This window comes from Monodon monoceros, unplaced genomic scaffold, assembly GCF_005190385.1.
Source record: "Monodon monoceros isolate NGI ecotype Baffin Bay Population unplaced genomic scaffold, NGI_Narwhal_1 Super_Scaffold_1, whole genome shotgun sequence".
NCBI classification, from domain to species: Eukaryota; Metazoa; Chordata; class Mammalia; order Artiodactyla; family Monodontidae; genus Monodon; species Monodon monoceros.
The window spans coordinates 70,855,150-70,866,734 of NW_021703765.1; the positions used below are offsets into that span (position 1 = coordinate 70,855,150).

At 44.8% G+C, this 11,585-nt stretch overlaps 1 pseudogene; it reads right to left on the bottom strand.

Moving 5' to 3' along the window:
- Positions 1–7,429: 7,429 nt before the first annotated feature.
- On the bottom strand, positions 7,430–8,280 carry LOC114899837 (annotated as a pseudogene).
- Positions 8,281–11,585: the final 3,305 nt, after the last annotated feature.

Here is an 11,585-nt window from a genome sequence, read left to right on the forward strand (position 1 = left end):
TGCTCCCTCCCATGGCAAATTTTGTATTGATTGGAAAGTCAGATGATGCTCTGGCAAACACTCATGTGAATGTGTGTGTGTGTGTGATTTTCTCAGAATTTATAATAGCAAGTAAGTAAAATAATGACTCATTTGTAAGCATACAAGAAAGAAAAGCAAGGAAAAACCACCAAGGGACTTCCCTGGTGGCGCAGTGGTTAAGAATCTGCCTGCCAAGGCAGGGGACACGGGTTTGAGCCCTGCTCCAGGAGGATCCCACATGCCGTGCAGCAACTAAGGCCATGTGCCACAACTACTGAGCCTGCTCTCTAGAGCCCATGCGCCGCAACTACTGAGCCCGTGTGCTGCAACTACTGAAGCCCGCGTGCCTAGAGCCTGTGCTCCACAACAAGATGAAGCCACCACAGTAAGAAGCCTGTGCACCACAGCGAAGAGTAACCCCCACTCACCACAACTAGAGAAAGCCCGCGTGAAGCAACAAAGACCCAATGCAGCCAAAAATAATGAGTAAATGGATTTGCCTTAAAAAATAAATTAAATAAATAAATAATTAATTAATTAATAAAATTTTTTTTAAAAACCCACCAAAAATATGAACAAAAAGCTTAAGGAAAGCAAAACAATTTTTTTAAAGGTAAAATTTATAAAGCATACATGTGATATTTTGCTCTCAGCTCTACTGGAATCTTTCTTTGTCTGGGTAGTTTGAGTTACAATGACTTTTTTTTTTTTTTTAATTGAAGTAAAATTCACAGAATGTAAAATTAACCATCTTCAAGTGGATCCATGTGATTTTTACATATTATTGGTTTCAGTTTCACAACCTAATTTTTTTCTGGTTGTAAAATTACTGCATGTTGGTATATAAAATCCAAACATTATATATATGCAGCAGTGACAGTCAAAGATCACCATAATCCCACCTCCATGGCTAGAGAAAATAGCCACAGATATGTGAGATTATTCCTCCAAATTGTTCTATTTACGTGTCAACCTAATTATTAACAAACATTGGATTATATTCTACATTCAGTTCTACTATTTCCTTTTTCTTTCTGCTAAACTAATATATGGTGGACCTATTTTCCATGTCAGCATATAGCTCCCCTCTTCCCATATGGATATATCTCACTTCAGCTAACCAATCCCTATGGATGGACATTTGGGTTGTTCCCAGTTTTTCCCAATTATAAGCAATGCTATGATGAACATCCTTGGATGTGCATCTTTGCCTACTCATAGGGTTTTTTTGGGGGAATTTTGCCTACTAGTGTGCTGTTTCTAGGGGAAATTTCTGTAGGTGAGATTGCTTGCACAAAAACCGTTCACATTTTGCATTTTAATTTTTTTTTTTTTTTTTTTTTGGCTGCACCGTGCAGCTTGTGGAATCTTAGTTCCCCAACCAGGGATTGAACCTGCAGCCTCGGCAGTGAAAGTGGAGTCCTAACCACTGGACCACCAGGGATTTCCCCATATTTTGTATTTTAAAAGATGCCCCCAAGTTGGGTCCCCCAAGACTGTACTGTGTATTCTCCCACAAAGCCACATAGGAGAGCGTCTGGAGAATATTCGATGTGTACGTTTGAAACGCTGAAGCTTTCACAGGACTCTTCTGGGTTAGGGAGGGGAAGAAGGAGGAGGGTGAATTCATATCCAGTTCCAACAATTAGTTGTTCTCTAGCTCCTTTCCAGGCAGAAAGCAGAGAGAAGTGGTTGGCTTGGGTGAGGTAATCCTGACCCTCTCCTCTTCCACCATGTATGGAAATATCCTTGGAAACATCAGTTCCAGGTGAAGCCAACCCCCACCCCACCCCCTCCCACCCTGTCGCCCAAGCCAGCCTGGACCTACTGGCTCCAGAGGACAGAAAAGCTGGACTCTGAGGAGTATCTCATCAGGGAACGGGTCCACCAGCCCCCAAACAATCTTCCCAGTGTAAGTCCCTGCAGGCTGTCTGCAAGAATCACTGGCTTCTCTAGGTTAAAAATATCCTGTGCCCAAGGGGCCTTCAGTGTCTGTCTCAGAAGAGAGCTGGCTTATACTCTCCATCACTGGGGAAATGAACAGAGACCAATTGATTTTTTTTTTTTTTCCATGAAGCTTTGAAACCAGACTTTCTGGGTTCAAATCTTTGCTCCACTATTCACTAACTGCGTGACCCTAGGCTACTTACTTAATTTCTCTGTGCCTCAGTTCTCTGGCTGTAAAAGGAGTGTCAGGATCATCACATCTATCTCAGAAGCCAGTGGGTCTCCACCCTGGCTGAGCACTTAAAATCACCTGGGGAGCTTTAAAAAATCCTCTTGCCCAGGTGCATTCTGGGTCAATTCAATCAGAATTTCTGAGCATTAGTTCTGGGCAAAAAATATATTTTAAAACTTCCCAGGAACTTCCCTGGTGGCACAGTAGTTAAGAATCCACCTGCCAGAAAACTGTAAGACACTGATGAAGAAATTAAAGATGATACAAACAAATGGAGAGATATACCATGTTTTTGTATCGAAAATCAACATTGTGAAAATGACTATACTACCCAAAGCAATCTACAGATTCAATGCAATCCCTGTCAAACTACCAATGACATTTTTCACAGAACTAGAACAAAAAATTTCACAATTTGTATGGAAACACAAAATAGCCAAAGCAATCTTGAGAAAGAAAAACAGAGCTGGAGGAATCAGGCTCCCTGACTTCAGACTATACTACAAAGCTACAGTAATCAAGACAGTATGGTACTGGCACAAACACAGAAATATAGATAAATGGAACAGGATAGAAAGCCCAGAGATAAACCCACACACATATGGTCACCTTATTTTTGATAAAGGAGGCAAGAATATACAATGGAGAAAAGAAAGCCTGTTTAATAAGTGGTGCTAGGAAAACTGGACAGCTACATGTAAAAGACTGAAATTAGAGCACTCCCTAACACCATACACAAAAATAAACTCAAAATGGATTAAAGACCTAAATATAAGGCCAGACACTATAAAACTCTTAGAGGAAAACATAGGCAGAACACTCTATGACATAAATCACAGCAAGATCCTTTTTGACCCACCTCCTAGAGAAGTGGAAATAAAAACAAAAATAAACAAATGGGACCTAATGAAACTTAAAAGCTTTTGCACAGCAAAGGAAACCATAAACAAGATGAAAAGGCAACCCTCAGGATGGGAGAAAATATTTGATAATGAAGCAACTGACAAAGGATTAATCTCTAAAATTTACAAGCAGTTCATGCAGCTCAATATCGAAAAAACAAACAACCCAATCAAAAAATGGTCAGAAGACCTAAATAGACATTTCCCCACAGAAGATATACAGATTGCCAACAAACACATGAAAGGATGCTCAACATCACTAATCATTAGAGAAATGCAAATCAAAACTATAATGAGGTATCACCTCACACCAGTCAGAATGGCCATCATCAAAAAATCTACAAACAGGGCTTCCCTGGTGGCGCAGTCGTTGAGAATCTGCCTGCCAATGCAGGGGATATGGGTTTGAGCCCTGGTCTGGGAGGATCCCACATGCCGCGGAGCAACTAGGCCCGTGAGCCACAACTACTGAGCCTGCGCGTCTGGAGCCTGTTCTCCGCAACAAGAGAGGCCGCGACAGTGAGAGGCCCGCGCACCATGATGAAGAGTGGCCCCCGCTTGCCACAACTAGAGAAAGCCCTCACACAGAAACGAAGACCCAACACAGCCAAAAATAAATAAATTTATTTAAAAAAAATCTACAAACAATAAATGCTGGAGAGGGTCTGGAGAAAAGGGAACCCTCTTGCACTGTTGGTGGGAATGTAAATTGATACAGCCACTATGGAGAACAGTATGGAGATTCCTTAAAAAACTAAAAATAGAACTACCATATGACCCAGCAATCCCACTATTGGGCATATACCCGGAGAAAACCATAATTCAAAAAGAGACATGTACCACAATGTTCATTGCAGCTCTATTTACAATAACCAGGACATGGAAGCAACCTAAGTTTCCAACAACAGATGAATGGATAAAGAAGATGTGGCACATATATACAATGGAATATTACTCAGCCATAAAAAGAAACAAAATTGAGTTATTTGTACTGAGGTAGATGGACCTAGAGTCTGTCATACAGAGTGAAGTTAGAAAGAGAAAAAGAAATACCATATGCTAACACATATATGGAATCTAAAAAAAAAAAGCTTCTGAAGAACCTAGGGGCAGGACAGGAATAAAGATGCAGACATAGAGAATGGACATGAGGACACGGGGAGGGGGAAGGGTAAGCTGGGACAAAGTGAGAGAGTGGCATGGACATATATACACTACCAAATGTAAAATAGATAGCTAGTGGGAAGCAGCGCATAGCACAGGGAGATCGGCTCGGTGCTTTGTGATCACATAGAGGGGTGGGATAGGGAGGATGGAGACGCAAGAGGGAGGAGATATGGGGATATATGTATATGTATAGCTGATTCACTTTGTTATACAGCAGAAACTAACACACCATTGTAAAGCAATTATACTCCAATAAAGATGTTAAAAAAAAAAAAAAAGAATCCACCTGCCAATGCAGGGAACACGGGTTCAATCCCTGGTCTGGGAAGATCCCACATGCCGCAGAGCAATTAAGCCCGTGCACCATAACTACTGAAGCCCGCGTGCCTAGAGCCCGTGCTCCGCAACAAGAGAAGCTACCACGATGAGAAGACTGTGCACGGCAATGAAGGGTAGCACCCGCTCAATGCAAATAGAGAAAGCCCGAGCAACAACGATGACCCAACGCAGCCAAAAAAATAAAATAAAATAAAAGCTTCCCAGGTCATTCCAGTGTGCCAGTGCTGTAGAGATTTTGTGGGTATTAAATGAGATAATATAGGAAAAAGGCTCCCCATGGTGCCTGACACAGAGTTATATGCTTTGGTGGAGGTTGTGGGACCAATTATCCAAGCCTGGGTGGTGGTCAGGGAAGGCCTCCTGGAGGAGGGGGTGTTGAGCTGTGAACTGAAGGAGGAGAGAAGTTAACCAAGAGAAAGAGGACAGGATGCCTTTTAGCCGGGGTATCAGTACCTGCAGGGTTCTGGAGCCAGGAGGATGTGGCCTCTTGGAGGAATTTAAAGTCATTCCCAGAAATTCCCTGGCCGTCCAGTGGTTAGGACTCCACGCTTTCACTGCTGAGGGCCTGGGTTCAATCCCTGGTCAGGGACCTAAGATCTGGCAAGCTGCATGGTGCGGCCAAAAAATTGAAGCCTTTCCCTGTGACTGGAGCTGAGAAAGGAGAAAAGAGAGTTGGTGGAAAATCACTGGGCTTTATTCTGGTGTCAGGAAGATTTTAAGCAGGACAATGAGTGTGTGTGGGGGTGCCCTCCCCCCAAATTCAGAAACAGCAGGGCCTCCTAAGGCATTGTGTCCAAGCCCTCTGGGGAAATTGAACTTGCCAAGGGGTGTGTGACACAGTCCCCAAGCTCCCCTTCAGGAGCCATGTCCTAGACTGTAAAGTCAGACAGTCCTGGGTTTGAATCCCAACTTTGCCACTTCTTACTTGTGTGGCCTTGGGCACGTGACTTCATTTATGAGCCTCAGTTTCCTGGCCTGGAAAATAGGCATAAAACCCCCATTGGATCTTTGTGAGGATTAAATAAGATGATAATGTAAAAGACTTAACATGTTGCTTCCCACATGCTAAACAATAAATGTTCCCAATATGTGTGTCAGTGTGTGTAAAAGGCTGGTCTAGAAGAATCTACAACTGGTCATTAATTTTGGGGGGATTATGGATACTTTTAATTTTTATATCTCAGTTTATCTGTTGTTGTTGTTTTTCTAAAATTCTTTCTGCAATGAACAACTACCGTTTTTGTAAAGAAAACTTCCACATCTGTATTGTAAGCTCTGGAATTTATTCTTCCAAATCTTTTTTTCCCCTTAATCCCCTCTTTCTTCCCAACATCAATTAGTGCAGTGGTAAACTTAATTCATTAAATGGGTACTTAACAAATGTTATTCACACAACATATTTTTATTCAGCAACTACTATGTGCTATGTCCTGTGTCAGGTACTGGGGTAGAGCAGTGAATGAGACAGACTTAGTCTCTGCCTTCCTGAAGCCTAGAATCTGGTAGGAGATGGACAGATGCAAATGAGTGCACAAGAAGTGTTTAATTACAGCCGTCCCTCGTTATCTGCGATTGGTTCCAGGAGCCCCGAATATACCAAAATCCCTGGATGCTTAAGTGCCATAGTCGGCCTTCTGTATCTTCAGTTCTGCATTCACAGATCCAATTAACCATAGGTTGTGTAGTACTATCTGAATTTATGGGAAAAAAAATCTGCTTGTAGGTGGAACCACTCCACTCAAACCAGTGTTTTTCAAGAGTCAACTGTATAATTATGAGGAGTGCTTTCAGGGTGCTAAAAAAAAGGTCTTAATAACAGGAGCCCTGACATAGTCTACCAGGCCAGGGAATGGTCTTCTGGGGAAATGGCTTTTAGGTTGAAATCCCCCCCAAATAATGATGTCAGCTATCATTTGTGTGGTAGTTGTCCAGTGTGGTAGCCACTAGCCACATGTGGCTACTGAGCCCTTGGATTGTGGCTAGTGGAAATGAAATGTGCTGTCAGTGTAAAATGCACATATGATTTCAAAGACTTCCTATTAAAAAAAGTGAGCTATCTCATTGATATTTTTTATATTGATTACAAGTTGAAATGATAACATTTAGGATAGACTGGATTAGGTAAAATATACTAAGATTAATTTTAACTGTTTCTTTTTATCTTTTTTAATGTGGCTCCTAGAAAATTTTTAATTACTAATTAAAAAAATTTTAATTACTAATTTTAAAATTAAAAAAATTTTAATATGTGGCTTGCATTTTGTTTCTAGGGGATAGCGCTGAGTTAGAGAGTGCTTGTTAGTGACAAGGATTATGCTAAGTAGTAAATGTGTAGTATCTTGTTTAATCCTATGATGACTCTGACAGGTAGGTATTATTTATCTTCTTTCTACAGAGGAGGAAATTGGCACAAAGAGTGAATGGTCTGAGATTCACCACCAGCAAGGAACAAAGCTGGCATTAGAACCTGGGTGGAGTCAGTCCAATGAGCTGTGCACTTAACCTCTACCCCACACTGCTAAGTAGAGGGGCCTGTGGGCTGGGACAGGAAGAGGCGTCAAGAGCCATCCAGGTGGAAGGAACAGTACATGTCTGAAAACACTGACATTCCATGGACTAGAGGGCCTCAGAACATTCGGCCGTGGAGTGATCCCATGGAGGATCTACTTTCTTGGAGGCTGTTTTCTCACCATGAGGATCCTGAATTCAGTTTTGGCAGGGCTGTCCAACAATGTCCTGTCAATGTCAGTTCTTTTTTTTTTCTTTTTGAGACTATTTTCCGTCAGCCTATTTCCACTTTAAGAGTTTGTAGAAGAACAGCTTAAGACCACTCAGTGGTTGTTCTACCCATTCAGTGGCCTGAGCAGTGGGAGCTGCAGACCAGCCTTCAGTGGGGGACTGCTGAATAGGCACAGAGGGCACTTGCACACCTTCGGACCAGTCTGCCACCCCAGGTTGAGTAGCAATGAACTCAGGAGGTGGGGCAGTCCATTCACCCTGAAATTCCTCCTTGGTCACAGCCTTCTCAGCTGCTGCCTGCTCTTCCTTTTCAATCTCTTAAGGATCTCTGTAGAAGTAGAGATCAGGCATGACCTCCCATGGGTATTCACAGTAGATGGTGTCACGCACATGCAGAACTTCCCCGGGCGAGTATCCACCACATCAGACCCACTGAGTGAGCTCCCTTATTGCACGGGATGACAATGTCCACACAGTGCAGAGGAGAATCTGTTAGACCAATGGTAGGCAGGTTAATGTAAGAGGCCTCTGTGAGAGGCAGGTGGTCAGCCCTGGGATCAGTAACCACCGGAAGTCTTGGCTCCCAGAAGGCTGCCTGGATCTGGTTAGTGAAGGTTCCAGGAGTGAAGCGGCCAGATATAGGAGTGGCTCCAGTGACAGCAGCAAAATTCAGCCCAGCTCGCTGGCCAGTATTCCTGGAGGATATGACACTGACATCAGCTGGGTTTTCAATGGCAACAATGGCACGAGCTGCCAACAGAAGCTTCTCCCAGGTTCTCTTCAGATTAATGATGTAGATGCCATCACTTTTCCTTTGTAGATGTACTGTTCCATTTGGAAGTCAAGGTTGGGGCCACCTAAGTGGGTTCCTGCTGCAAGGAATTTGAGGATATCCTCCTCCTTCATTTGCTGGACATCAAGGGCTCCGGACATTGTGAAAATTTCCCTTTAAGTTACAATGGGAATCCAGAGCAACGCCGTATGGACCCCTGTCTGGGTAGCGCAGAAAGGCAATGCCAGTTCATCCTCAGGAAGTATGAGAAAACCTGGTTTGAGTTAACCAAGTCTGATGGCTGGGGGATGGGAGTCCCCGAGGGGAGGAAAAGGTTTTTTGTTTTTTTTTTAAGATCCTTTTTTTAAAAATTTTTATTTATTGATTATTTTTGGCTGCATCAGGTCTTAGTTGCGGCACACGGTATCTTTTGTTGCAGCACATGGGCTCTTCGTTGCGGCACGTGGGCTTCTCTCCAGTTGTGGCACGCGGGTTTCTCTCTAGTTGCGGCCTGTGGGCTTCTCTCTAGTTGTGGCTTGCAGGCTCCAGAGAGCACGGGCTCAGTAGTTGTGGCACACAGGCTTAGTTGCCCTGTGGCATGTGGGATCTTAGTTCCCCAACCAGGGATCGAACCCATGTCCCCTGCATTGGAAGACGGATTCTTAAGCACTGGACCACCAGGGAAGTCCCAGGAAAAGGTATTTTGGGGCTGTTTACATTAGGAAATCCCAAGCAGGGGTCTGAGTGTCCAAAGTCACCAGTACTGAACTCCAAAGACTGAGTTCTCCTTAGAATTCCACCCACCAAGGGCAAAATTGACGGCTCAATTGATGTCTTGTTTTTCCTCTCCAGGGAATATTGCTTTGAAAAAGGTTTGAGACCTTTGAGACAGGGACAAATGTATGTCCTGGGATTGGTCTAAGGATAATGGTTTCACTTGGCACAGTAGCAGGTTTCCCGCACAGGCCTTAGCAAAGAATTCCCAGGTTCAGATTCCAGACTTCCCACTTACTAGCTCTGTGACCTTGGGTAACTCAATCTCTCTGTTCTTAACTTTTCCAACTGAAAAAGGGGATAATAGTGGTCATCTCCTAGGCTTGTGGTCAGAATTAAATGCAAAAAAGCATGGAAAACACCCAGCCCACAGCCTGTTCATTATATTGATAGTACAATTATAATTGTTACTATTGTTCTGAAGAGAACGCATTTGACCTCCTCTAGAGGAAATGTGACATTACATCCGCATTGTAATATCCCCTATTACAGTTTTAGCATACTGTTCACCCCAGAAACTCCAGGGCTTAATGTGAATTAGACTAACTGTGGGTTCTTCTTTATGCCTCTCCCAGCTTTAGCCCAGTGTCTGATGCAGGATAGGCACCCCTGCTAACCCCTCTGTACCCCCATTATCAGTCTTCACCTTGTATTCCATGCTGCAATTTCCTTCTAGTTCTTCCAATGCACCATGGTCTCTGTCTTGCCTAAAGGCCTTTGCATATACTGTTCCAGGCAACTGGGAATGGTGTGAGGTTATTCATCCTTCATACAGGCCTGTTTGCTCTTCTGTCTGCCCTTTTGGACTAAATCCCAAGAAGGCAGGCACCATATCAGTCTTATTCATCATTGTATCACCAGCCCCAACACAGGACCTGTTCGAAGGGAGTGCCAATAAATATCTCATCATTGAGTGAATGAATGGGTGATTTCACTATCTTAATCTTCCATTAAGCTGTGAACTTTCTGAGGAAAGGGACTACAGTTTGCTTTGTTCCAAGTGTCAGGCACAACATCTGCCAGCCATTCGGCAAATATATATTGAGTGCTTACTACATGAAACACACAGACTAAGTACAGATATGAGCAAAAATGGACATGGTTTCTGCCCTTGTGCACTTTTAGTCTGAAAGGGAGAGAGACATTTATCAAACAATTGTACCACTAAATGTAAATTACAGCAGAGAGAAGTGCCTACAACACAGAAGTACATGGAAGGTGTTGGAAGGGCATGTAATAGACTGCCTAGCTGGGAAGCAGTCTTAGCTCTTGAATTTTAATGGAGGAGAATGTGGCATCCACAGAGGAGAGCCACTTGGTTCTGCCTTCAAAAAAGAGCTTGTCATCCAGCTTGAGAAATGACAGCTTCCAGATGCAGGGCCTTCAGGACAAGGCCACACACTTCATGGGCACCCCCAGCTGATGGCTGAACATGGTGGGGGAATTGGGGCCTGGACAGTTCTGCCCACTGGGGACTCCTCTAATGAAATTTTGTTCCAGGGCTCTCAATTGAGTTGGCTTATCTTTGTCATATCCAAGTTTCTCCTTGCCAGTCCTGCCTCTTCCTCTTTCTCTCTCACAGGCATTCCTCCAACTCTATCTCAACATCTGCTTCCTGGAGGACCTAACCCGACACAGAGGGTCTTGAGGGCTGGATTTCTGTGGGAAGGGGAACTTTTCTTTTTTGTTTTTGGCTGTGTTGGGTCTTTGTTGCTGCGCGTGGGCTTTCAGTTGCGGCCAGTGGGGGCTACTCTTCGTTGTGGAGCACAGGCTCTAGGTGCACAGGCTTCAGTAGTTGTGGCTCATGGGTTCTAGAGCGCATGCTCAGTAGTTGTGGTACATGGGCTTAGTTGCTCTGCGGCATGTGGCACTTCCCGGACAGGGCTCGAACCCGTGTCCCCTGCATTGGCAGGTGGATTCTTAACCACTGTGCCACCAGGGAAGCCTCTATTACCCGATTTCTGAGTCTGTGGGAGCAAAACGCCTCTGGAGTCTGGGATGGCAGTGGGGTGTTTCAGGAAACTATGCCCAGCACTGGGTGTAACTTCCCTGTAACTTTTCCTTTACTGTCTAAGGTGGGGTCCTTTTTGCTCCATGCAGAGTTTTGGAAAAATCTCCGTCTATAGAGGATGGATATGTGGAAGATTAAAGGATATATAACCTCAAAAATATTGAATCTGGCCCCAAAGCCTGGGCTGCGAGCTTCACTGCCATCGATCCAGAGGGTGCCCCGAGGAAAGGTCCTCCAAATGTTCCTGGCCTCGCCTGGTACTGATTTAGAGTCCCCTTGGGAGGCGACTTACTGGGAGATAGACAGACGGATAAATCTGAGTCTCCAGTGGACAGACATGTGATGAATGAGTGACTGATGGATTGTGAGATGTCAAGACAGGAAGATGGATCTGTTAGCCAGTCAGACATGTGACTCTCAGACAGAGAAAGACTGACACAGGGCCTGAAGGCCTGGCAACGTCCCACCTGCCTGTTCGGCCACAAGGCGGCGCTGCCGCCTCGCCCAGCGGCGCCCACCGTCCAGGCTGCGCGCGCTCTCGTGAGCCGGCGGCGGGGGCGGGTCCAGCGTGCTCACGGGGCGGGTCCAGCAGCCTCGCGGGGGCGACCACGGGCGGAGCGCGCGGTGGGGGCGGGGCGCGCGTGCTCGCGGGGGCGGCTGGGGGCGGGACGCGCGGCGGGC